Raw genomic sequence first — 27,401 nt, 5'->3', positions numbered from 1 at the left:
AAAACACAGTGGACTTGAGACTTCCACTCCAAAGCACTGAGAGATTCTTGATTTCTTTCTCCGAGACTCAGAGGGATGGACACAGCCCGAGGGACAGCCCTCATCCTCTCTAGTTCTCAACAGAAGAGGCTTCCTGGCGAGGAACGCAACCTGGGAGAGAGCCTGAGGGACTGAGCCCCTCATTCAGCCCTCACTCATCAAGTGGCTCCCGTGTGCCTAGCTGGCTTCTAACTTCTAAGTTCCAGGGACCCTGCATCAGCAATACTTCTGCTTGTGCAAAGCGTATGTCTTAGTGAGTAACGACAAATAAAAGTAACATATAATATGAACGAATAATAAGCTCTAAGATGAAAAAGAATCTAGGAAAATAATGGACAGACTCATCACTAGACAAGGAGGAGACCTCACTAAAAAGTGACCTTGACAAGGGATGAGAAAAAAGTAAGGGAGTGAGTCCTGTGAACGGCTGGGGAGAACTTCACAAGCAGAGCAAACAGCGAGTGCAAAGGCCCTGCTGAAGGATGGAGCTGGTGTGTTCAGGAACAGCAAGAAGCCAAGGAGCCAACAGGCATGGACAGTGAGCAGAAAAATGAGACAGGGTGGGCTATTTAGGATCCACATACCTCAGCAGGCACAGTAAGAAACATGGGTTTTATTCTGAGCCATTGGTGGGTTTTGAGTGAGGGAATAGCATGATCTGATTTACCCTGGACTGGCTGCGGTGGGGAGAACGGGCAAGAGGGGACGAGCGGAGGCAGAGAGACCGCTGGGGAGGCTTCAGCAGTTGTCCAGGGGAGAGAGGAGGCTGACCTGACCTGGGCTGAGAGCAAGAGTGATGGGGAGAAGGAAGCAGATTCAGGATGCCTTTTGCAAGGAGCCATGAGACTTGTTGAGTAGGACGCCAGGTGTAAGGGGCTCCCAGAATCACCCTGCGCTCATCCTGGCCCCGGAAGCTGGTGGCACAAGGCACCACTCCCTCATCAACCGGCGGCTCTGATTCTTTGAGATCTGGGGCCTTACTGACCCTGCAGGGACAGCCCCTCCCAGCAGAAGCCAGTTCCCAGAGATAGAAAATGACTCCCCTGGGAGCACATCTTCCATCTGAATTCAAAGCCCATGCCCCAAACACCTTCCATATCAGGCTCTCATACTCTGGACCATTGTCCACCGGCTCTGGTCACCCAGGTACCAGACAACTGGAGACAGAGACAACTCTGAGCCCCGGAGCCTGCTACAATTATCTGACTAGCCAATCCTAGGGCTTCCTTGATAGCTCAGCTGATAAAGCATCTTCCTGCAATGCAGGAGACCCCAGCTCCTGGGTTCGAGAAGTTCCCCTGGAGAAGGAATAGGCTACACACCAGTATTCTTGGGCTTCCCTGATGGCTCAGATAGTAAAGAATATGTCTGCAATGCAGGAGACCTGGGTTCAATCCCTAAGTTGGGAAGATCCCCTGGAGGACGGCATGGCAACCCACTCCAGTATTCTTGCCTGGAGAATCCCCAAGGACAGAGGAGCCTGATGGGCTACAGTCCATGGGGTCACAAAGAGTACACAACTGAGTGACTGAACATAGCACAGCGCAGCCGATCCTAAGTCTACTTCTCCTGCTTGCTGTGCTTTTCTCTCAAAAAACTACAATAAAGGCTCTTGCCCATGTTTTCACCTCTTCTGTTTGCTGACTAACCCTGGTGCTCCCCTGTGCAGCCCTGCATGGCATGGTGTGCCCCCTCCCCTTAAGAACTGTGAGTAACAAATGATCTTTTCAAAGGCAGAGTGCCCGGGTCTGTTGGCCTCCCCACACACTTGCTCTTGGGGTCATCTTGGAGCCACCACCCTCCTAACTTCTGCCAGAACAGGTGTTTGGGGAGCTGTTATTCCACAGCCTCAAAGTGTCTCACAGCAGAGAAGGAACACTCGGAACTCAGGCAGCTCTTTCCTAAACCCCATCAGCACCCCCACCCCCCCCAAGGGGTCCCACTCCTGACCCACCACAGTTGCAGTCAGGCCTCCAAATATAGGGCTGGCACCTGTGTGAGTGTGTGAGTGTGTGCGCACGTCTGTGTGTGTTTGCGCACATACATATGGGGGGTGGGTGGCTGCTGCCACCCTGACGCAGAGCCCAGCATCACAGGACACGACCGAAATACTATAACACGGAGTGCGTTGGGCTGCCCAGACATGCTTCCAAAGGAAGCCTCTTCTTTCATTTTAAAACAAAGGTAACTTTGATGAAGAAGCTATTTGATACCTGTTCGATCTAAATGCTTTCAGGATACACAAACATCAGACGCTCACAGGAACCTGAGAGCCTGCGATATCAGCCCGGGCGCTGGGATGATAAAAGAGGAGTGGAGAGGCTTCTTCCCGTCAGCTTGCGACCTGGTGCATGTATTTTTACATGCTTTAGCATGAAAAAAAGCCAAGATGCTCAGAGCCAATCAAATTACTTCTCTGTCTCTTTAATAAACAAATCCATGTGCACATTAACAGTGTTGAAAATTCAATTTAAACTCTTTGTCTGTTGCTGCTTACTCTAAAGATGGTCTTTCTTAAACAACAGAACACCAAGGAGTCGTTAGTGCTCTCTCTTCATTACTTCAAAAAACCAATCATTAGACACCAGAGTATATACGTAATTAGAAAATCACTTCCTTTGCAATCCAAGCTAAGTAGTTTACATACTGTAATTACAGGGACAAAATCAATTTTTAATCATTTCCCTGATTGGGCTCATCAGCTCTGTGGGAACATTGTAACCTGCTTGTTGTGCAAAAGCAACATCTGGGCTAAAACAATTACCCTTTGTTTGCTACAATATTCCTTAAATCTTTTTGCTTGCATAAAAAAATGAAAACATGAAGACAAGATATTTGGATGTCTTTTTGTCCTTGATCAACATATAGCCGAAAGTTCTCCTCGTGACATGAGTTTAATGTTCCCCGGAATTTACGGTTTAACAGTACACATCCAAGGAATGTATTTTTTCAGTGAGATAAAAGTATCTGATTGTTTTAAAGATCCATTCAGCTGCCTAATTGTTCCATAGCTAACACATGGTATTCAAACAACCCACACATTTCAAAAGCTCATCTGGGCAATCATGGGCAACTATTATTGCGATGGTTTACACTTTTCTAATACAAATGAATGGATTTTATCAAAATTTAAAAAAAAAAAACTAAAAAGCTGAGTATGTGTGAAAAATAGTTGGTATGAATTGGCAAGGCGAGGCTAAGCATTTTGTTCTCTTAATAGGAAATGACCTCATTTACACTGGAGTAATAATTAGTACTGCTTCACTGACAGTTAAGAAAAAAAAAACTTTCCCAGTATAATAAGGCAGCATCTCCTTTGTTAGGAGATCTACATTGATTATTAACCCTTGCCAAGAAATTCCAAGTTTACCTCTACGTTCCACTGGGCTCATACTAGCTGGCGAAAGATAAAAATAGCTGTTTTGGAAACCGTCGCCTCTCGCCCAGATTTCCAAAGTTTTGCATCTGAGCTTTTAAGTGACAATCTGAAATACTTGGTGTCCCCTTTGAAGGAACATGGAAAGCCCCCGCCACCCCACCCCGCAGCCACAAGAGCCCCTGTCGGGCCCTGCACTCCCCCGGTGGCCCTGGTCCTCCCCATCCTTTTGAAGTTTATTGGCTTTGATTTTTGCTTGCAAGTCCCCCAACCTACAATTAATTCATAGTCAAAACAACCCTGAGAAGGAGAAAAGGAGAGAGGAAAAGTGAAAGGAGAAGGAAGAAATGCTTGTTAGTGAATCAGTCCAGGCTGACAGTGCAGAAAGGAGACAGGAGTGCATGAGCCCTTAAAAAAATATATTAATAGTCCAGGAAATATCCAGAATATATTCACACACACACCACCACTTCTAAAGGGACTTACTTGTTCATTGACCAAATCATTCCTGAACTCATAAGAGTGACCACGGACGTTTATTGAGCATTTACCATGTGCCAACCAGAATCCCTCAAGATAGTACTGATCCTCACGACAACCCGGTGAGCTGGGTATACCATGATCATGTTCATTTATTCACGGGAAACTGAGGCACTAGCCACAAAGTAACAAGTCCAAGGTTAAGAGCTCTTAAGATGTGGGAGCCTCCCTACCCCACTGTCTCCCAGTACCGGACATCTCTCTCCCCACCCCGTGGCCTTGGAGAGCCCCATCTCCAAAGCAGCCAAGCTTGCCTGGTGTCCGCTAGTCGGAGACATCCCATGGATCCACGCACCCTTAGGAGCACACACAAGCCTTGGCATCATTCTGCACATGTTCCTAATCTTTACCCCAAGGTGGGAGATTCCAATCCAGGATAAGGCAGAGGAGAACCCGACCTGTAGGCCAGTGTGCTCAGGGCAGGAGGCACAGACTACATGTAAACTCTTCCCACGAGGCTCAAGATCTGAGTCACTGGATATGGTGCCAAGCTGCCATGCTGGTGGCATCCCAGAGCCTGAACCAGGCAGGACGGGCACCCCAGCTCTTCCTGGAGGCTGTTTCCTCTGAGAGCCAGCCTGACAGCATCTCCCCAGTGTCTTTGCCCAGCTTGCCCCAAGTCTCAGCCTATCCCTGGGAAGGCAGCTCCCACATCAGTTCAAGACTCTACAGGACAGCAAATTTGAGACAGCTGTGACCCCCAGCGCATGAGGAATGCAAAAGAGGGGAAAAAAGTCTCCCACATTGTAAATGCTTTCTAGTTTACTGTATTACCACCTGAATTAAAAACATTTATCCCTGTAGAGGAGACGTGTCATGTCATCATCAGATCACAAGGTATCTATGATGCAGCTTATCCTGAAGAAGAAATGTGAAAAACTGGAAACCACAAAGTGCTTTTTTTCCTTTGTACTTACTGCAAGCAATGTTGCTGCTCAGGTACTCTGTACTCTGTTTGGCAAATAGCGCTCGAATATTCAGCCATCACACAGAGCCGCGCTGTCCAGCTCGGCAGTCACTGACCACGAGTGCCTACCAAGCGCGTGAAAAACTGCGTCAGCCCCAAGTGAGGTGTGCTGTAAGCCTAAAACACACAACATGTTTGGAAAGATGTCAAATATCTCTTGTATATTCTTTACACTTTTTTACATGTCAAAGTGATAATATTTTGGATACTCTGAATTAAATAAAATTTAGTCTTAAAACCAATTTCACCTCTCGTTTCTTTACCATTTTAATGTGCCCATTAGAAAAACGTTTTCGTTTTGTTTCTATTTTATTTATTTTTTAATTGAAGTGTAGCTGATTTACAATGTTGTGTTAATTTCTGCTGTATGGCAAAGTGATTCAATTATATACACATATATATGTATATGTGTATATATATTCTTTTAAATATTCTTTTCCATTATAAATATAAAGTGGTATATGGAGCTACATGAGCAGCTTCTATTATATTTATACTGTACAGTGCCAATTTCAACCTGTGCAAAAACTCAGGCCATCTTGACAGCTGAATTTAGCCATCATAAAAATTCATTTGTTTTCCAAAGAAGGTTTTAGAGAAAATGTAGCATTATCAACATCACTTGAAATTTTGGTTCCATAGATATTCTCTGAGTCAAAATGAAAGTTACACAATTTCTAACCGAAACATTGTAAGGTCTCCTATACAGCTGTTGCTTTTTTCAGTTCATTTACTTTTAGTTTTATAAAACTGGTTATTTAAGTAATAGTGCTCACTTCCAGAACATTTGGAACATACAAGATATTACAAAGAAAAAAATAACATAATTCTATCAGCTGGTGTGATTGTTGTTGATATTCTGGTGTACTTCTTTCTATTCTTTTCCACACACCCGTGTGTGTGTGTGTGTGTGTGTGTGTGTGTGTGTGAGTTCATGATCATAACTGAAGACACACTGCATGTGTATTTTTGATTTCACATGTCCTAAAACCTCAGGTCCTAACTGTAAAAAGACTCTGTTTGGCCCTATGAGAATATAGACTATTGGCTGAGGTGGCTGAGTTTCCAAAGGTGTAACAAAAGGAAAATATTAAGAGACAAGCCATACACTGGGAGAAAACCTTAGCTAAAGACATATCTGATAAGGACTGGTATCCAAAATATACAAAGAACTCTTTAAACTCAACAATTAAAAAATAAAAAGAGCCCACTTAAAAATGGGCAAAAATCTGGATGCCTCACCAAAGAAGACCTACAGATGCAAATAAGCACCTCAGATGCTAGACATGACATGTCCTTAAGGAAATGCAAATTAAAACAATAATGAGATACCATTACTTATCAGAATGACTAAAACCCCAAACTATGATTACCACCAAATGCAAAGCTATAGAACAAGAATTCTCAGTCACTGCCGGTAGGAAGGCAAAATGGTGCAACTACTTGGAAAGACGGTTGGGCAGTTTCTTATAAAGTTAAACACAATCTTCGCATATAACTCAGTGGTCATGTTCCTTGGTATTAACAATTACCCAGAAGAGTTGAAAATTCACATCCACACAAAAACCTGCCCACAGATGTTTATAGCAGCTTTATTCATGGTTGCCCAAATGCATAAGCAACCAAGACGCCTCTCAGTAAGAGAACCTGTAGTACATCCAGACAATGGAATAGTATTTAGTCATAAAATGAATTAGCAGAACCATAAAGACATATTAGTAAGGGAATGAAGCTAGTCTTATAAGTCTATGTACTGTATGATTCTAACCCTACAGCTTTCTAGAAAAGGCAAAACAAAGGAGACAGGGAAAGTACCAGTGGTTGTCAGGGTTTGGGGAGGGAAAGATGACCAGATGAAGCACAGGAGATTCTAGGGCAGTGGAATTATTCTATATGAAACTCTAATAGTGGATACATTTGTCCAAACCCATAGAATGTACAGCATGAAAAGTGATCCCTTTAATATAAACTATGGGCTTTTGTTAATAATAATGTATCAGTGTTGGCTCATCAACCATAACAAATGCAACACACTAAACCAATAGGAGAAAATGTGGGGATGGGGTCTTATGGGGACTGTACTTTGTGCTCAATTTTCCTGTATACCTAAAATTTCTTTAAGAAACAAAGTCTATTAATTTAAAAAAAAATTTAAGGAAAAGAAAAAGTACAGCTCTGATGAAGCCTTTCCTGGCTGGAGGATTTCCACGCTGCAAATCTGGAGACCTCTCCAGTGCTCAGAGATTTCGGATCCTTCAGAAACCTTCTGGCCACCACTTCTCTGAGGAGCTGATGTCCAAAAACTTCCCACAGAGGCTGCTTGGGCAGGCCTTCGAGAAGAGCCCCGGGCACTCGGTACAGATCCTGCTGACTGGCCCATTTGTACTTCTGTGCAGGGTGTTGAGGTTTTCTTGCTGGCTCACCTCACAAAACAAGCTGACTTGTGCCTCTAGCACCGAGCAGGCCAGCCAGCCTGCACCCCTCTCAGGGTCCGTCTCCTGGACAGCAAGGGGAGAGAGCTGCTCGGACTACATCCACTCCTCAACAGGGCAGTCCCCCAAAGCCCCATCCTCGCTCCTTCATCTCCAAGACAGAAACTTGAATAAATGCCTCAGAAAGTAAGGATGGGGAGCCAGACTGAGGTTCAGAGTGGGCATATGCCACCTCCCCAGCTGGAAGCCAGCAGCAATGTGGAGAGTGATTCAAAAATTACAATAGAATGGTGGCGCCTTCTTCATTTCTCTATCTGGGCATAGGATGCCATCAAACTGCTGCCACTCTACTGAAATGTCACCTCTCAATCCATATTACCTTTAGCTCCAGCTACTGGTTATTCCGGAGAAGGCCCGTGAACATCCAAGGGCAGACCAATTTGGAGGCCACATAAAGTATTTCACACTGTTTTCCTGTGATTTTATAGTAACAAGAAGAAACAGTAACAGCCAAAGCCATGGGTCCCTTAAGTATCCTGTAAACTAGCAAAAAAAGGCAAAGATAACTGATGAAAAATAGCAGGAAAGGTCCCCAGGAGCGTGACCCTGAGGGCAGAGCCCACTGCAGTGGCACCAGCACAGGGGGACAGAGACACCCCAAGAAAATCTAGTCCTTCCTAGCCTGGCCCATCAAGAGACCAGTGAAAGGCTCCCTTGCTTGTCTCCTGATAAAGTTCCTAATCCAGAATCCAGAAAATTCAAACATAATAATTCTAAGAAAAGGAAAAAAAAATACATCCTTTCCCTCTCATCTTCCAAGCCTTTCCCTTTTGGTAAAGATTTTATAAACATTCTTAGAAAGAGTATATTCTCTCTCCTCTGCCCACAGGTAACAAGGAATGGCAGATGTTTCAGAAACAGCACATTATAAAAAAAAAAAAAATCCAATGTCACTAAAACCAGAATGGAAAATGTTTTATACATTAACAAACATTGTAATGAATTTGCACAACCTTAACCGACTGTATACCCAGCATAATGAAATGGTCTCCATCTTTTCAAATAAAAAATTACGTATGCTAGCGCATCGCTTTAGAAAAGCATTGTTCTTTTAAAAAAAAAAAAAAGAAAGAAACCTGCATTTTTCCCAGCTACCATGTAATTTGTGAGATGCATTTTTAAATGATCTGCAACAGCAGCAGCTTCATCAGTCAGATGATACCGATAGATAATTCACCAAACCGTCACATGATCTTCCATCACTCTAAAAGACGCGAATATATTGCCACAAGCTTTGGGAGTAATGGGTGCACCTGTTTACGATGTCACCTCTGTTTGCTAATTGTCTCCTTGAGCTACATTTTACTTCTAATGCATTTATTTTTGACAGGCAGTGTCTATTTAGAAATCACATTACTTCAAGTGCAATTGTTCTTTTGTCTATCAAGTAAATGAAGTGTTGTTATACAGATTTCAGGTTCTGATTAGTAAAGTATCAGAGCCCCAAAAAGGTCAATCAGTTATTTACCTGAGGTAATAGAAGGATGACAGACATCTCAAACATACTCCAACTCATGCTATAGGCCATTTTATTATAATTACTCAGTTCGGTCTAACTTATATATATATATATATATATATTCCTAGGGTTAACAGTTAAAAAGACACAGAGCACGTGTCCAGAGACTGCATCGACTCAGAATGTAGGCAGGTGGGTCTTGTGTTTGCACGACCAAGTCTCACCCTTTCAAATAAGCGGCCCTGGAAACGTCAATAATTGTGGCCAAACAAGCGTGTGGGTGGGTGCATGCCCCTATCTGTTGGCTTGGACAAATTCCCCCATTAATACAGGTATTTCAAAATAATTTTTCACATCATTTTACTCTTCAGGTCTGATTTGATGAGTGAGTTCAGATCAATATGAAGGTAGTTACAACTGAAATAAAAGACTGATAACAACTTTTGAAAGACAAACAGCTATCTGTGAAAGCCGGAACCAGCCAGAACCAGGACTGCCTTTGACTTCTGTTCTAGAGCCCGTGAAGCCGGCTGCCCCCACCAATGGCCACACGAAGGCCATGCCAACAGACACCAAGCATATATGAAGAGAGGCTGGGGACCGACTTAAGCCAGAAACCAGATTCACACAGACGTTAGTGAACTCAGGTTAAATAACCAGAAGGTATTCGTTTTGAAGGAAAACAAAACCAAGCACCAACCTGCTTCCTGGCGTTCAGATCCAAATGTCTAAATCTCAATTACCCTCAAAGTATTCCTATAGCGCGTCCCTCCCCCTGACTTACTGCCTCAAAAGCAACCCAAACCATGAATCATAGAGACAGTTCTATATTTAGGAGTCTTAGGAGTCACTTGTCTCTTAAGTGGATCATCTACAGTTTCTTTTTATTCTTCCTGATAGCTCCATCCATGAATTGTAGGTTTCTCCCTCCCCTGCCTGGGCTCTACCCATCTTCCACGGCTCACACCACTCAATCATCCTTGGTGCAGCCTTTAGCTGAGCACCACCAAGCCCCTCACACTCGGTCAGATTTGCCCAAAACATTCCTCTCTGGACACCCACCTTGTTCAGGCCTATGTAAAGTGGCCACCTCAGGTGGGCTGGGGGCCTACAAAGAATTCCAGAGACCACCATTACTCAACACAGTTGCCAAAAGAAAGAGACACAAAAGCCACGCTCGCCTTAAGTCACATTCTAAATTGGCTCCCTGGAGCATTCCCTACCTTGTTCACTAAAGACTGTGTGTGTTTCTTCAGTGTTTAGCATACGCTATGTAACCTGAGCAGGACTTGCATTGTATCACTAGTTGTTTTTCCAAAGTGTTTTCCCACCAGGACCATAATTATATGCAAACTACTTGACTTAGAACCATTTGCAAACATGTTTTAAATGTTCACTAGGATTATTCCACCAATTAAAAGCAAGAAAAGGGGAAGACACGTGAATCCTTCCTGGGGGAGCCCAAGGCCAGTGAGATGGGAGAAACCCTGACATGCAGAACCACAGACTATTTTCAAGGAGCAAAACCTCCATGACATTTTCTACAGGAGCAACAAGGAATGTCCTCTTCATTCTGCAATTTATTTCAATTCTAAGTACTCTAATCATGGGAAGTACTTTTTGCTTTTTAAATAGCCTGCTTGTTTTTACAGGTCAAGAGCATAAATAAAACAGTCAAGTTGGAAACTTGGAAAGCTCATTTGCAGGAGAAGGAAGTAGTTAATAGATCGTCCATTTGTTCAGATACAAGGTGGCTCTCAGGAGGCAGCTCAGGCACGTGTGAAAGCCAGACCCCACTGGCCAGCATGCCCTGGGGATGGAGCTGGGAGGGACGGAAGCCCCCTGTCCTCTTATCTGGGGAGAATCACTCTTGTGAAAAGACAGGGGAGTTGTCGGAAATGTTCAAGGGCTATATGGTAAGATTTTAATACAAACAAACCTCCAAAGCCAAGGGTTAAATAGTCGGAGTGAGAGGTGGACTCCACCACAGGCCACAGAGGCGAGGCCACGTGGTGACTGGGTCGCCCTGAAACACAAGCACCCTGAATTGCTAACTCTGACATCGACTCTTGTCACTACTACGGTAGCTCCTGATGAATTAAATCATGTGCCTCCCAATTACCATACAGGATCCAAATACTAGCAGATCATTTCTCAAGTGCCGGGGAGCTCAAGAAAATAAGATGCCTGAAGTCAACATATTTAAGATGGTTAATATCTTTACCCAAAAAAAGAAGAAGAGGGATGGAGGAGAAAAACACCACTATCCATTTTTCCATATGAGATATCACATAGGTGTGCCTACCACCAGCAGCAGGAATCATAACCAAATAAACTGTATTCACTTGCAGACCTCTCTCCCTTTCTTTCTCTCTCTCTCTTACTTTCTCACACATACACACAAGGCTGATGAAGGAAATGAGACCATGAAAACTCACTATCAATAAATACCAAGGACATGGGAACAGACAGGACTAGAGGAAGGGTCTATCAGAAGAAAAAATTTCTGGGACGACTTCAAGAACTGGCGATGACCTCCTGTGTCTAAAAGAAGACAGTGTCGCAGGATGTTTGGGGCTCTCCCTGCAGAAGACCCGGCAGGGTGAGCCATGGCCCACCAAAGCAAGTGCCTGAGAGCTGGCAGGGCCCAGCTTCCCACGATGCCAGGCAGAGAACACAAAGAAGGGCATGGCTGGCGGCAGCCTAAGACCACAATACGCCACAGGACCACATTTTTATTGCTACCTTCACTTCTATTTTTCCTTTCTTCTGCATGTGCTAGAAGAGCCCCCACCCTCCCTTTCTTTTTATCAAACATCCCTAATGTAGTGATAAAATGAGGAAGAATGAAAGCTTATTACAAAACAGGACTTTTATGGCTAGCGTCTATGGAACAGTCACACTGTTACATATATTTTCTCTAAGTAATCAGGAATGTATTGGTATTTTGAAATTATGTATCTCTAATAACACAAAAGTACTTAAGAACAGAAATAGACAGTAATGGAAAATGCAGTCAACTGTTGACAACATATAGAATTTCTGAAAATAATTTGCAGAGAACAGCACAGCAGATGAGTCAAAATTTTCACAAAAATATTTCTTGCCTCCGATAGTCCAATGTAATTCATTTTCTATCTCTGTTCATTAATCATTGTTAAAATTAGTGATCCATTTCTTCCACTCTGCCATCTGCACTCAGCTTCGTAACAAACATGACACCTTCCTGCATAATAAAACCTGACAACCACGAGGACGAATTTCCAAATAGCTTTCTGCATATTTGCACCTCTATAACGGATTCCGTTGTCAGACAAAAGTGGATTATTTAACCAGAGTTCTTTCTTTATCAATTCCGAACACAGATGTGTGTGCGTATGTACGTGTGTGTTAAAATATGATCAAGAAAAAAAACCCGTTGATTTTAATTAAAACGAATTTGTCCTGTCTTAGGTAGAAGGTATTTTAAATCCAGGTTGCAACAGCCAATACTGCTCACCAGAAGCATGGAGGGGAGTATCATACTTGATCTATGAAGTTTACGTAAATAATTTGTGGCTTCATCTTGTAAACTTTTCTAATAAAAGTGATCTTGACATTCCAACCTCCTAAAAAAATTTTTTTTCATTTTAATATCCTGCTTTATTTTGTTTTTCAGTCTTTGATCACAGAATTTCAAATAAATATTTTTAGGGAAAGACAAAACAATCAAGGAGTAGAGAGATACAGATGAGAACACCAATGAATAATTAAACACATGCCAAGTGTTCCCTTGGGGAAGCCACCACTGGGTCCAAACCACAGGGAGGAATTCTTGGTCCTCCTGGATGGCACGCCATGTGGTGCCAATCAGTCTGACAGTGATGAGGGTGGGGTCAGAACCTTCTCCTTACCCTTTCAAAGAGCAGCCTCTTAGGAAGAACAGCTATGAGCTTCCAAGGAAGCAGTGTCCACTTGAATGGCAAAGCAGACCTGCATCCCCACAGCCAGCCTGGACTGAGGGGGGCGTGATGAGGTGACCCCGGGTCTGTCCAAGGTGAAAAAGGCAACCTGTATCTCTCTTTTTGCCCACTCTCAGCCCGCCTCTTCTCTCCTTGCCCCTTCTTCTGGACATGGAAAATCCCCAAGAAACACATTTCCAAGCAATTCAGTCTCCTCCTGCCTGTATTTCCTGGGACCTGTCCAGCTCCATGCCAGGGTATACAGAGGTGCCCCAACATTGAATCAGCACCCCCAGGGACTCATAGCTTGGTAGGAGAGACAAGCTTTATGCAGATGTCTCCAAACCAGGAGAGAACGCTAGATGCCATCACAAAGAGAAAACTTCAAAGGAACCCTTCATCCTAACCCACAGTCCGTGGGCTGAAAGAGGACCCAGGAGGTGTTGCAGAAACAAGATGGCATCTGAGCTGACTAAGACGTCAACAAGCAAAGTCAAAGAGGAGTGGGATCCTGGCGACAATGAAGCTGGTGGTGGCTGGCACCCTGGCTTTTGGGGAGGATTTAGGCTGGACCAAGGGGCTGGATGAACAGCATGGACTGGAACAGCCAGTGCCTTGTCTCCAATGGACACACGGTCGTGGGCACAAGGGGGAGACCGAAGGGGTGGCACCCTGAAGGCACAGCCAACAATCACATGCAAAGCCAATACTGCGGCACGAAGAACACACAGCTCTGTGATGAACTGCACTTGCTTTGAAATCAAGGGAACAGCCATTTAGTGACTGCTAGCCAACGACTCTGTCTCTGTCTCTGTCTCTCACTCACACACACACATGCGCGCGCGCGCGTACACACACACACACACACACACACACACACACACACACACGCCTATTGACAGAGCAGAACTTTTTGTTTAATCCCCCCGGTTTATCTTCCTCTGTCCTCACAGCCTGGTGTGGACTTGGAGCGGATCCCCTAACTAAGCCTGATTAGAATGAGAACAGTCAAAAGACAAACTTTGCAAAAATCAAGGTTTAAAATAGAAATAGCAACTGACCCTCAGCTGCACTGCTGCCGGCTGGGACAGTGACAATAGCGACTCTTTTGTTAAACTTTCCTGAGAGACGTGCTCACCAGACTGGGCTGGGTGTGTGTGTCTGTCTGTCTCATGTACGAGAGAGTGGGAGAAAGGTTTTAAAATAGCCGTGGCTCCAAAAAAAAAAATTAATCGCAAATTACCATTCACCCCTCAGCAGCCAAAATATCTGTTGATTCATTTAACATATACAAAATCCAAAGCCTCCCTATAAATATTTCAGAACTTGAAACCTTCCATTTTGTCCCTGGCCTGGAACAATAACACGCACACATGCACGCATACACGTGCGCACACGCACACACACACACACAAAACTATGGGGGTGGGGGCTGGGGAGGGTATGAAACCCCCTCCCCCAGGCATTGTCTCCCAGCCACCCGGCTCCTCCAGCCTGGAGTTCCCTCTTCCCTTCACATGTCTGCATCCTGACACATTCAATTTCAGGTTATCAGCACATCTGAATTATAGAATACTGATGGGGATAGAGGGCAGGCCTCCCTGGGCTGATTAGCACCATTTAAGAAAGCTTTCGCCAGCCGGCTTCATTGGCTGGGAGCACCACCATGGTGGGTGGCCTTTCTGTATTAGAAGTCAACACAGAGCTGTCTCATTTGAATTAAATATGGACAAAAAGAAAGATCTGATTATGCTTATTCATAGCTAACCTTTCAAGTTCACCAGGCTGCCAAACTTGGAAGTAAAAACTGAAAGTTTTCTTTCCTGTGTGTCTAGATTGTTGGGTATTCTTCTTTTCTCTAGCAGTTTTTCAGTGAGTCTGAAGTGTAAGAGTGTGTGTGTGTGTGTGTGTGTGTGTGTTTAAATTTTGGCCTGCTCATTCTGGGAGCTTCTTTCTACAAAGTTGCCTCAGTAAAGATTCAGGGGAAAGCTTTCAGTTTGGTTACAGACAGACAACAATGGAAAGGCAGGGTCTGATTTTAATCCATAAATACATGAAAACACACACACAAATTTGGCTATAGGAGATTTCTTGCAACAGAATGAGTAGCTGAAAATTTGATTAGCACAAATAAATTTCTGACATGGGACTGAGTGGGGCAGTGATTCAGAAAAGACCTAAACGAACAGAAAACTGGAATCACTGGATTGAGAATAATACCCTCGTTCATGGTAGCATTTACCTTTATATCTTCACTTTCACAGATACGCACACACCCCATTATTTTTAATTCCCCTCCTTCCTGGGTATGGGCAACTCCTCTGACACTGAGTTAATAAAAGAAGCAGGAGTCTCCGGGAGTTCCCGAGGGCCCTGCAGCCGACTCCACGGGTGACGGCCCCCGGGGTGCGGGTGAGCTGGGGGCAGGCGCGGGCTGTGGCTCGGTCCTAGGCTGGGACCCAAGAAACGCTATTACTGGAGACGGGCTCTGGCGCTCACTACCCAACCAGGCTCTGGTCCCATTCAGTTCGCTTTAACAAATGTTCATCGAGCCTCTGCTGGGTGCTGTGCACTGGTTTCCACAAGGGAAATGTACACTCCCCCAGGGTCCTCCTCAGGACCATGTCCTGGGTCCTGCCTGCCTGTGGGCCCCTGGGGCCATCACCCTCGCACCTGTCCACACCATGCGGTTCTCTGTCCTCTCTCTGCACATCCACACCTGACAGGGAGCCCTGCCACTCTGACAGGTCATCCCCATGAGGTTGCTCTTGCCCCTTCATCTGGGTGGTCAACTCCTGGAAGGCAGAAACTACCTTTCGGCCTCCTTGGGGTCCTCCCTGGAAAGTCTTAAACACCCAGTCAGCCAACCCCAGCCAGCTCTCTGGGTGCAGAGAAGGAGGTGGCGTGTGAGCACAGCAGAGTGGGCAGCCCCCACCCCAAAGGGCACCCGGTCCCTACCACATCCCCACCTCTGCAGGGAAGTGACCCCCCAGGGCACCTCCAATCTTCACCAACCCCCCAGAGTCCTTCTGAGTACCCAGCAACCAAGGGCCCTGAAAATGCCACAGGGAGATGTCCAGCCCCTGACTGCCCTGCTGCTCCAAGTCTGTGACCACTATGCAGCCCTCCCCCTACCCCAGGGCAGCAGAGTGGTGCTGACAAAGGAACACAGGGGGTCCTTTTACTCATTCTCACAGTCCCCCAACACACAACCTTGAAATACTAAAAGCACAATGCAGCTCGGGGCAAAGCACTAGGAAGGATGCTCCTACGGCCTCCAAGTCAACACCAGCCCCATCCTTTGATTGCATGTCACCCCGAGCTACTTAGTACACGAGTTCCTTTCCTCTTGATCCCTCAGGAACCCTCAAGGGACAGTTGGCTAACAACCTCTTTCTCCCTGGGCCTCAAGGACCCATGTTCTGGGTGGCTGCAGAGGGAGGGAGGGAAGCACCAAGCTCAGCCTACCCCCACGGGGGTCCCTCTACTGAGGAAGGGGCACTGGGCTCAGGGTTCTTCCTTGCCTTTTATGAGTTGGTGAAGTCTTCCTTTCATGAAACACCATCGTCACCATCTAAACCAAACCCGAGTCTCTAAAAGGGGTAAACTCGATTTCTCATCGCTAGCTTTGAACCTGCAGGCCTCCCACAGTGCCAGTAATTGCATTGCCAACAAGACACAGACGTGCACCCACCAGCAGCATGAAACTCGAGGGGTGGGTGGGACTCATATCCACAAAGCGTGCGCCCAGGCTGTGTCTGCACTCTGCCCGTGGGCTGGCCCTGGGGGGTCCCCTGGGCACCTGCTCCCTTGCTCCCCGCAGCCATCTCTCAGTCAGCCACAGACCACCTTCACAGTCTCTACCATCTCCTGTGCCACCTGGACTGTTGTTTATTTAATACTCTTCTTTAAATTAACTTGAAATCAACTCACTTTTTTTCTTTTAACTTAGCCTCACCTTAAGCAATAACATCTGTGAAATCTCAGCTAGGATGTGCTACTTATATTTTTCTAATAGGTCTTAAAATACCCAACTGTTAACATTTTAAATCTACATATCTAAAATTGTTTCATGTAGCATGAACCACATTTGGAGAGGCCTCAAGAAGTGCAGTGTAGACTGGGGTAAATGGGACGGTCCAGAGGTCAGAGGGTCTTCTGGCTCGTCCCAGGAAGGAGGACCGCTTCAGGGCACTAAGGGCATGGCCGCCCATCTCCCCTCTCCCCGACAGGGGCCTGATGCTTCATTCCAGACTCCGCCTCAGGAATGGCGGCCAGAGCTGGTGCTTGGGATGTAATTTCCTAACTGAGAACCCTTACCCTGTCACTTTCCAACCTAGATAAGGACCCTCAGTAGCAACGCTGTGAGTGGCCAAAGAACTTCTTTCTGATTCTATCCTAAACTCACCACTAGGAGTTTATCTCCCTACCAAGAAAGCACTGTTTGTGAACAGCCAATGCCCACATGACAATGGAGTTGGCCTTGACCACCACCTCTCCTCCTGGCCCCTCAGGATGATCACACAATGGTGATTTTCTGTCCCCGCCACCAAAAAAAAAAAAAAAAAAAGTGCCAGCAGAAGCTCTGCAGTGGGAAGCAGAATCCTCTCACCCCTCCCAGCAAAGTCTAAACGGACAACTGAGTGACTCCATGAAATGTGGCACTTCCCACACGTGGACAACCACCCTGATGGCCCCCAGGCTGGACAGGGAAACACTCCACACAAGGCAGGACGAGAAAGTCCAAGAGCAGACATCTGCCCTTGACCTGTTGCAAAATGGATGGATGGAACGCTCCAGAATTCACATTTAAAACAAATGTAATTAACACAGGGGAGCTGCCTCTACATGTTCAATATCCTAGTGATTAAGTGGTAAACTTCAGAAAGAAAACCCAGCAAGTAAAGGAATACGTGTGTATACATATGTAGTTGTGATCGACTCTTTACAATCCCAGAGACTGTAGCCTGCCAAGCTCCCCTGTCCATGGGATTCTCCAGCCAAGAATACTGGAGTGGGTTGCCATTTCTTCCTCATCCCAACCCAGGGATTAAACCCACGTCTCCTGCATCTCCTGCATTGGCTTTGCATTTTATCCAAACTACACAGTCAATGGCGTGGCTTATTGGATCTAAAGACTTGGTGGTCTCAGGAGATGAGGAAATTTCACACTCTGGTTTGGGGGCATATACTTCTAGTTTTGAAAATGTTGTTCCCATACTACATGCCCTAAGACAGTGGTTCTTGGACTTTAACTACATCCAAATCTCCTGGACAGCTTATTAAAATATACACTGCTGGCCGCATTCACAGAGTTTCTGATGCCATAGGTCTGGGGCAGGCCTGAGAACCTGCATTCCTAACAGGTTCCCAGGACCACCCTTGGACAATCCCTACCCTGGGTAATCTCAGGAACCCACTGTTGCATTTTTTTTTTTTCCTCTGTAAGGGAAGAACTGTATCCCTGCTCACCAATGCATCACTCAGGTAATTTGAAATTTTTGATCATCAGAAGAGCGTGAGGTCTTTTCTCTTTAAAGTGTAATCACCCATATATGAAAGCATCAGAATATAAATGATGCAGAAAAAGCAAAAACATCAGATACCTGTTTCTGTTCCATGCAAAATCACAATCACCACCGCCACCGCCGCCACCACCACCCTGCAAAAAAGTAAATGAGCTGCTACAAGGCTCTCTCTGTTTCCCCTCAGAAATATCATAGGTTTCAGGTAATTTGCTTACCTTTAAACAAATTACCAAAAACCTATAATACTTTTAATGGTGTACTTATTCCAATGTAATAGTAAAAAATTAAAAACTTTAAATTACTCTACATGACATGTACTAAAGAACTAGTAATAAAAATATACATTTGTAAACCAGGCATCCATAGAATGGTGTCAATCTGTTGAGATGACCACTGATGAGAAAAGGGAACCAACTCTTTAAAAACACACGTCTCATATACTTTCCTTTTGCGCACCAAAGGTGTCTTCCATAGCATGAGAAGTGCGTACACCTCACCCCTCCTTCTGAAGGTACACCTCAAGACCTGGGCTGTCACTGCTTGCTCTTCTCTCAGATTAAGAAGAGGAGCTGGTTTCAGTTTTAAAGCCTTTCTTCTGTCACCAGAGTCATCGGAGGTGGCTTGGAAGCGAGCTGGGTTTGTAGGTTGTGTGGGTGATCCCAAAGTGTTTATCGTTTTTGCAGCCACCAAGGTTTCCATGACTGACAACTTCTATTTAAGCTGCCCAAATGGCCTAACTCATTCCTTCCTGTGATATTCATGGTCAAAATGACAACCAGAGGGAAGACCGATGCCTTGGGTTACTCTCACACAGCACCCCCACCAAGTGAGGAATGGAAAGAAGATGGGAAGTGGGGTCAGGAGCGGGAAAGAGCTGAGCCACACGCAGCAGCAGAAGCGACCCTGTGGCCATTGCCCGAGTTCCTAGACGGTCTGATAACACCGAGTTGACAAGACCGCTCACTCCAGATGCTCCACCTAGACCAGGTCAAAGACAAAAACAGTATTCTGGAAATAATGTTCACCTAACTTCAGGCTTCTGGCTCCCAAGTTTGAACAAAGAAGAAACAAGCCCCACCATGACCCTCTGAGTGCAGATGGCAGACGGGCCTGCCCAGGAGCAGCATCAGCTAGATAACCACACCCTGGCCTCACGGGGGCCACGTCCCTCCAAAGCATCTCCGCTGCTCCCAGGAGGCAGGCCAGCAGCGGCATCAAGGCCCGGGGTCTCCTCCAGCACCACGCTGTTTAGTTCTCCCCTGTAAACACAGTCGACCTAAAGCTGGTCAGCTGCTGGCCACATGGTGGTAACGAGCCCACGATCCTGGAGCTCCCAATTATTTCAGATTTACTCTCTTCCTGATCTTTCATTTTATCAGCAAAACATCCTCTTGGCAATGGGTATTAAGCTAAAACTTAAACGAAAAGAAATGCAAGGAAGAGTCCGTGAAAGGCATGGCGTATGAAAGGAAAATAGTCAGACCTCAGTCTTGGCCTTGACCTTTTACTGTCTTTTAACATTAAACATTTGCCCCACCTTCGAAAAGATAAATGTGGCTTTTGATGACAGCCAATGTTATCTGAGGATTAAAATAGCCCTCTTGCAGTGCTCAACATTAAAGTCTTCCGCATTTGCAAAATTGCAAACAGATGCAACTCAAGTACCTGCAAATAATCTGCCAAGACCAATTTCAAAAGGGAGATTTCAAAATATGTGGAAGTCATTAGGACATGTATTATTTTTGCAATGAATAGGCGCCAGGAGTGTCTCAAGGAGCAGATGGGTGCTACTTTGTTTATAAAAGATCAACAGAATATTCGGCTGTAAATGAAGACATATAAGCTATATGAAACAATTATGGTAAAATGGCGAACATTTCAAAGCTAATTGTAATGGTCTTTTAAGATCTGAATTCCTCATTTCTTACTGCATGCTAAAATATCATTTTAGTTTTGGGTCTTGATTGATATAATTACCAAAATGACAGAAAATTAAAGTAAATGCTGTCAGTTTTACTGTTGTAAATGTTGTCACTTTATCACTTGTTTACAGTGGCACCAATACTGATAAATGAATATTTTTCAACATGAATAAAAAATGTGACCTCCATCTCCCGGAAATCTTCAAAAAGGACAGCCCCAAACGTTAAGAACCCAAGCAGACAGAGTGAACCTCAAACTGCATTATAACAGAATTCCAAATAGCCTCTCTCTCACACATGCCCAGCTTCAGAGAGCTCCTGTTGCTAATAAAAATCTCCACGATATCACAGAGGAAATCCAGAGCCAGCAAACATTCGCCCTCACCCGGGTCCCTCACATGTCTGTGTCACCGCCCAAGCAGGACTGAGTTAAGCCCCTGTTCTATTTTCCTGTTTTATATTGGTAATCATGTGAATTAGATAATTACTCATGGAAAATGTGATTAAACATACGTCGCTATTGCCAATACCGAATCATGAAGAAAGGGCATTTCTGCGAATTGCTTTTAACATAAATAGCAAACTGGGCTCGTAAAAAATGTCCAATTAAGCCAATACCTAATGATAGATGGGCTGATCCTATGACTTGCAAAGATGCAAATTGGGTGCAGGAAAAATGAGGAATCGTGCAAGACATCCTGGATCTCCCTCTCCACACAAAAGACTCCTTTCCCTAGGATGCTTTCGAAATTCCACTAACTCCTGCAAAGTTGAGACTCCTTTTTCCTCTTCCCTACAATTAACTTTCTGTGGGGCCTTCAATTCGGTGTGCTGCGGGAGTACTCTCACCACATCTGTAAATTGAGGAGACATGGGAGAGAGGGAAAACTTGAGCTAACGACACAGGTCTGGACGGGGGAGGGGGGCAAAGGAGCAGCTGCCCAAGAAGGAAACAGGCGAGCAGAGGCCGCGGCCAGCTGGCCGGCCTGCAGAGGCTCTGAGCGGCCTGTGGCTTCCCCCTCTCCCCAACCCTGGTCTCCCTCCCGCCAATCACCCCTAAGCGAGCAAGGCGGCCACACGAAGGAGCATTTCCCTTCCTCCCTCTCCTGACTCACCAGCACTGCTTTTCCGTAAATCTTTAGGCCGAGTGCACATCTTCTCCCGTGACAGGGTCCATGCAGACGAGGATGTGCACCCTACAATCACTGATGAAATTTGTATTGACTCCAAAATCAAAAGTAATGAGAAGAAAATTGGTTCACAGCCTGACCCGACAGTTCCAGACTGCTGTATTGAAGTTGCAGAAAGACATTTTTTTTATTGTCTCCAGATTTCAATTAACGACATCGAGCTACCCCATCCTCCCATTATTAGTTTGAACAGAAGATCAGATTTAAGAAGTTTCACTAAATTAATTATTGTAATAGTATCTTGCATTTCTGGCAAACCTTCCTGTTTTGTAAAGGGAAAAGATTCCTTTTACACACTGTGGGACCCATGGAGTCCTGCCAACTGCATGTATTCAACTCCTGTGCATTCGCTCATATATGTGCTCCTGTGTGCAAACGTACATGTGTAGGATATACCAGCTCTGGGCAGGACCATGACATCCTAGACCATCTCTGCTGCAATTATGTCCCAGCAAATATTTCTTGCTAGGTTTTTAGGGCCAAGCTAGAATGTCTTATTCTCAGCACCCCAAGCTCTTAAGCCATATGCTCTCGACAAATTCGTAACAGTAACCCCACAAACAATCATCTTGTAAGCCACAAAGTAGACTCATCTTCTTCTGAATGAAAAAAACAAAAAGAATAGATCCACAGACACTATCATTGCCCCTATCTTGTGTAAAAATGCAAATTATGCCACACGGTGCTAAATTATTCTGGGATATTTCATAATGTGAATTAATACCCACTAGAGGCTAAGCCGAGATCATCAAACTCATTTCACATAAGACAACGAATTTAACCACCCGTGACTCAATGAGTGAGAAGTTAACATGCTACCCAGCAACACTAACCACTCCAAGGTAGATTGCCTTTACATAAAATAACCCATTTTAAAGACTTTTCAGTCCGAGGCTAACTTTCTTCAATCTCACCAGATGGCAGAACATTCAACGCTCAGGCTTTCCGTTCATACAATGATGAAAATTATTTCTATGGCGATCAGGCTGCATCTAGTCACCATCTTCTGTCAAGCCCAAGTAAAATCCTATTTCACTAAAGTGAAACCACAGAAACAAAAGCATTCCGATAGTTCACAATCTCTGCACAGTTTGGTCACCGACTCCTTGTTAGCTAAAACAAATGTCACATTTTCAATCCACATTTGAAGGTCCACATTCCAGAGGAGGTTTGACTGATCTTTTTTTTTTTTTTTTTTCAGACACTAACAATCAAATTTAAGACAACGCTCCGGAAGAGAAGGGAAAAAAAAAAAAAATCAAAGGCTCTCTACCCCAACGCCAAATGTATCCTTAATGCACTTGAACAATAGGCGGGCTGTATTCCTACCCTGGAGTAACACCGTCCATATGAATCCTAGGAATTTAGTATATCTGACAGTTTCTCTCAACCACCCATAACATTCTTTCCTGTCTCATTGGAGCTGGCAAAGGAGAATTCTGTAATTGAGTGGTACAGAACATGTGCCCTCCTTGCTAGAAGATGACAGATGGATTATAAAAACTTCAAAGCGGAGCAGTTGGAGCACCAGGGGAGAGATAGTGGGTATTTGAACTCTCCGTCTTTACCCAGGAGACAATGGCACTCTGACATGGAGCATATATCAAGGAATGGTGTAACTAGATAGACATAATCTTTCTTTTCACTAAGTATTTAACATTCTGTTACGAACAAGTTTCAGCCCGGCTAAAGTGCAACTCATCTTCATGCTAATCGTCATAGAGCAAAAGTGACACGGCACACGCCACCCCCCCCCTTCAATTGTGGTTAAATCAGTCCTTTTGCAAACTGATTTTTTTTTTTTTTAAAGAACAGGAACAGCTTCTGCCTTAGGAAGAAAAAAAAGTAGAAATTAAGCATCGGGTTGGGATTAGCGTCTTTTCTGACTCACTAATCTGATGAGGCTTTTATTTGCAATGCGTGTTCTCCTTCCCTATGACTAAGGAAGGACTCTCACACATGGCTCACAGACCACATGCCACCAATCACCGATTTTGAAGCGCAGCCGTGACTCACCTGAGCCCAGCTGAAGCTGTCATGCTACCTCTCATGTCCCCAGAAACCAAGCCTCCCCCTGCCGCCCCCGCCCAGCCAGGACACACAGCGTAGCCAATAGGGCAGGGACGTCGCAGGTTCAGAATGACACATTCAACTTCTGCTTGATCATCCAGCCCCACATTTCAGCTGCAAAGAACAAGTCAAAGCAAGGCAGAAACACAATTCATGAACAATTTTTAAAATCCAAGCTCTGTGGTGTAGCATCAGGGCAGGGGACTAGCTGCTGTCGATACAACCCCAGGGACAGATCAAGTCCCTGGGCCCGAAATACTGTCCCACACTGAAGCCCAAACTGCAAAATGATGTACTCTGATATGATGAATTAGAAGCTCCAAAAAACCTTACATTTTCTATGTCTCTTAAAATTTTGATAGAGACATAAAATGGCTTATAGAATTCTAATTATAGCAACAGACTTCAAAAAAATGTCTCAATGTCAGAGATTAGTGAATCAAAGGCACATTCTTAAAATCAATTCTTGCTTCTGAATATTAACTGTATTTATCATTCATACTGCCCTCTGGAAACACCAGCTAGGATCCCTCTCCACATCTGACGAGGAGGGTCTCCCTGCAGTTATGAGGCTGATGAAATGAGGGCTCCCAAGGGGTGAAGATTTGCCTACAGGGCAAAAGTCCCAACTGGAAGGAGCATTGTGGCCGCTTCTTCAGTGGCCGCCAACTCTTTCTAACTATCTATTGCTTATCATCATTGTCTCAAAATACTCTCTACCTTCTTTAGAGTACTACAAAGTCAATGAAGCGAAAATTAAATTACTTTCATGAGAATCACGGCAACTTTTTAAAATAATTAGATATGCTCTAAATATTCCCATAGTTCACAATCTTTCGCTTCTACTATTTCTACTATGAAGGTACAATTTTTTAAAACGACAAACTCTGGAAACTGCCAAGCTAATTTTTCTGAGATCTGACCAAAATCCACCTGTCTTGGTTTCCATCCTACCTCAACAACTCAGTCATATACAAACCCCAGCTCCCAATTTTCTGGGTATCTATGTTCCAACAGTTAATGCCTCCTGTAAGAGTTATCATAGGCTTCATGGTCGTGCCTACTCAAAGAAAAGAGAGGCACATGTCTCTCAAGCTTATTTCATTAAGAAAACACATTTGAATATCCCAAAGTCAACTTTCATGGGCCTTAAGAATGCTATTGATGGGAAGAAAATGGAAGGGGCCAGAGCCTCTGGCCTCCTGCCACACACACACCTGCCTCCTCCACACCCTGTAGCCCTTCTTCAGCTTTATCTGAGGCACCTAAGGCCCAGGAATCCTGGTGGTGTGGTACATGGCCAAAGTCAGCCAGGACCAACAGAAATTGCAGGGATCACTCCCTAAAGTAGTTTTAAAGGAGAAAGAATTTAACAATTCTTCTTTATTTCAAGGCTAAACCATCCCTTGTGGTAGTTACTCAGTTGCATCCGACTCTTTGCAACCCCATGGACTGTAGTCTGCCAGACTCCTCTATCCATGGGATTCTCCAAGCAAGAATACTAAAGTGGGTAGCCATTCCCTTCTCCAGGGCATCTTCCCAACCTAGGAGTCGAATCCAGGTCTCCTGCACAGGCAGATTCTTTACCATCTGAGCCACCAGGGAAGCCCTAACCCATCCCTTGAAGAGCCAGCAAATGCTAAGGAGACATAGAAAAGGGCCGTGGGGATAGTATGTTGGACACCTGTGTGTTCCTGCCCACATGCTGCTTTCTCAACATATCATAGGAAAAGTCCATACATTAATAAATGCAAAAACCCAAACCTTTACCTAAGACCATTTGCATCCACCATAACCTATCTTGTCAAGATCTACTATGAATCATTTCATAATTATCCAGTTAATGAAGAGAAAACTTCATAAGTGATTCAAACCACATCATAAATGGTTTCTGATTGGCCTTCAGCCACGCAGATCCGGGGCCTCATATAGAATTATGCCCATCCTGGCTTCCCTGGTGGCTCAGATGGTAAAGCGTCTGCCTGCAATGCAGGAGACCTGGGCTTGATCCCTGGGTCAGGAAGATCCCCTGGAGAAGGAAATGGCAACCCACCCCAGGACTCTTGCCTGGAAAATTTCATAGATGGAGGAGCCTGGTAGGCTACAGTCATGGGATCACAAAGAGTCGCACACAACTGAGCAACTTCACTGATTCCTACACCCAAGTTTCCCAGAGAGGACCCTATGATCAGGAGGTCCCAGCTGCCCACTGGCAAGGTGCTGCTGACTTGGGGGGACATTGAGGGGTAGACAGGCCCCAAATGTTCATCAAGAGAGGCCATTAACCAAAGCACTAGGCTACATGATGGACAGATTATGTGTGCCTTGAAGACTTCCCCAAAGTTCAGAGACAGCAAAAAAATAATAAGTTGTGTTTTCAAGTATTTGACACTTAATACCTGCCCCCCTTAAAAAAAAAAAAAGGGCATCAAACAGTCATGGTTGCAAAACCAAAACTAACCCTGTCCTCTCATTTACTATGTATTTTAGTATCTTTTGAATAATACCAGGGAGAGTCTACCGAGGAGAGACAACAGTCGTTATGGCGTCTAGGGAATCAAGTGGCACTACCTGGCCCGATTTCCATGCGCTACTCTCCCTCCCAGACACCAAATCTCAAAGACGCCTCTCAGTAGAAACAGCGCTCCTCTCTTCACGCCCAGCCCTAGCAAAGCCCTGCTCTGTTCACTGGCCAAATCAATCAGCTCCACCAGCCACTTTCCCAAGACCCTTCCAGAATCGACTTCCAGCAAAGGCGGTAAGCACTCCTTAGCAAAATACATGGAAGTACTTCAGAGACAGATGCCAGAGAGACATGCCCGAACACCCCAAAGTCACACCAGCGCCTCTCCTTGTGGCTCAGTGCCCCAGAGCTCAGCCCAGATGTGTCACGAGAATGTGACACACCTTTAAATCACCATTAATGCATATGTTCATTGCAGATGAAACACAGACCTCAGCATCACCAAGAGGGGACAAGGACAGGGTCTTTGAAGGAAGCCTGAGCAAGAAAGCCGTTTTTAAAAGTGCATTTTCATCTCTCTTTTTTACAGTGATCTTCTGCCATGGTGGAATGTAAACACCACAGGAATAGACAGAATCGTGAATTAAGGATTTGGACGCCTTGCTTTAGAAGTAATCTTCAAAGAATGCACATCCCAAACATCAGAGTCGCACAACAAGGCTCCGAGCTGCTTGTGACTGCCTGGAAAACGCACAGGTCACACCTATTATTACCAGTTGGGTCCTGAATTGCTTTTAAAAATCAATAGAAAACATGTTCTTACATCTTGTCTACTTGGCAAGAGGGCAGATTCAGAAAGTGCTTGTCTTTGCCCAGAGAAGAAACCATTTAAAGAATGTCCCCCAAAACGTTCCCAGCAGCAGGCATAAATAAGAACTAAGTTTTCAGTGATCACTCTGCTCAGTGTTTCCCCAGGAAAAGGCACTGCAGATTGGTGGCTTTGTGAACTGCTCACCTGGCCTTCTTTCACTCCCCAAGAAGGCACAGGGCAGCTGGTGCTGTGCTCCAGGGCACCCAGCAGCTCCCTCTCTGTTCCTCTGACCAAATCTAAGTAATCATAGCCATGAAATACACAGCACAGTGGAAAGAGAGGTTTTGCAGGCAGAGGTGGGGAATTTCCACCAGGGTGCAGTCGCTTGCTACAAGCGCGGGTTTTGGTAAGTCACCTGGACCTCTGAGCTCCAGGCTCCTTGTTAGGAAAGTCAGACAATGAACCTACCTCACAGGACTACTGAAGATTCAGTGAGAAAAGACATGCGAGGTGACCTGTAAAGTGTGCCACAGTGGAGCAGAGTAGCATCCTTCCCCTTCCCTCCGCCCCCACTTCAAGTATTGGTATTAGTATTTATAGCT

At 45.0% G+C, this 27,401-nt stretch overlaps 1 protein-coding gene across 12 annotated transcripts in view; it reads right to left on the bottom strand.

Annotated features, from left to right (window-relative positions):
- ZNF536 (zinc finger protein 536) overlaps nucleotides 1-27,401 on the bottom strand; it is a 449,091-nt gene that overhangs the window by 399,807 nt on the left and 21,883 nt on the right. For 7 of the 12 annotated variants that reach the window (XM_044932153.2, XM_025268999.3, XM_044932158.2 and 4 more), the window contains exon 2: nucleotides 4,873-5,039. The exons of 3 other annotated variants lie outside the window; for them this stretch is intronic. The gene's annotated coding sequence lies outside the window, so the exon portion shown is untranslated. Of the gene's footprint in view, nucleotides 1-4,872; nucleotides 5,040-12,766; nucleotides 14,030-18,420; nucleotides 18,469-27,401 lie in introns of those variants that run through there. 2 more of the 12 variants (XM_044932154.2, XM_044932156.2) reach the window with 2 other exon arrangements.

The sequence above is a fragment of the Bubalus bubalis genome, chromosome 18, assembly GCF_019923935.1.
Source record: "Bubalus bubalis isolate 160015118507 breed Murrah chromosome 18, NDDB_SH_1, whole genome shotgun sequence".
In the NCBI taxonomy this organism is placed as follows: Eukaryota; Metazoa; Chordata; class Mammalia; order Artiodactyla; family Bovidae; genus Bubalus; species Bubalus bubalis.
This window is presented reverse-complemented; position numbering and strand designations above follow the sequence as displayed.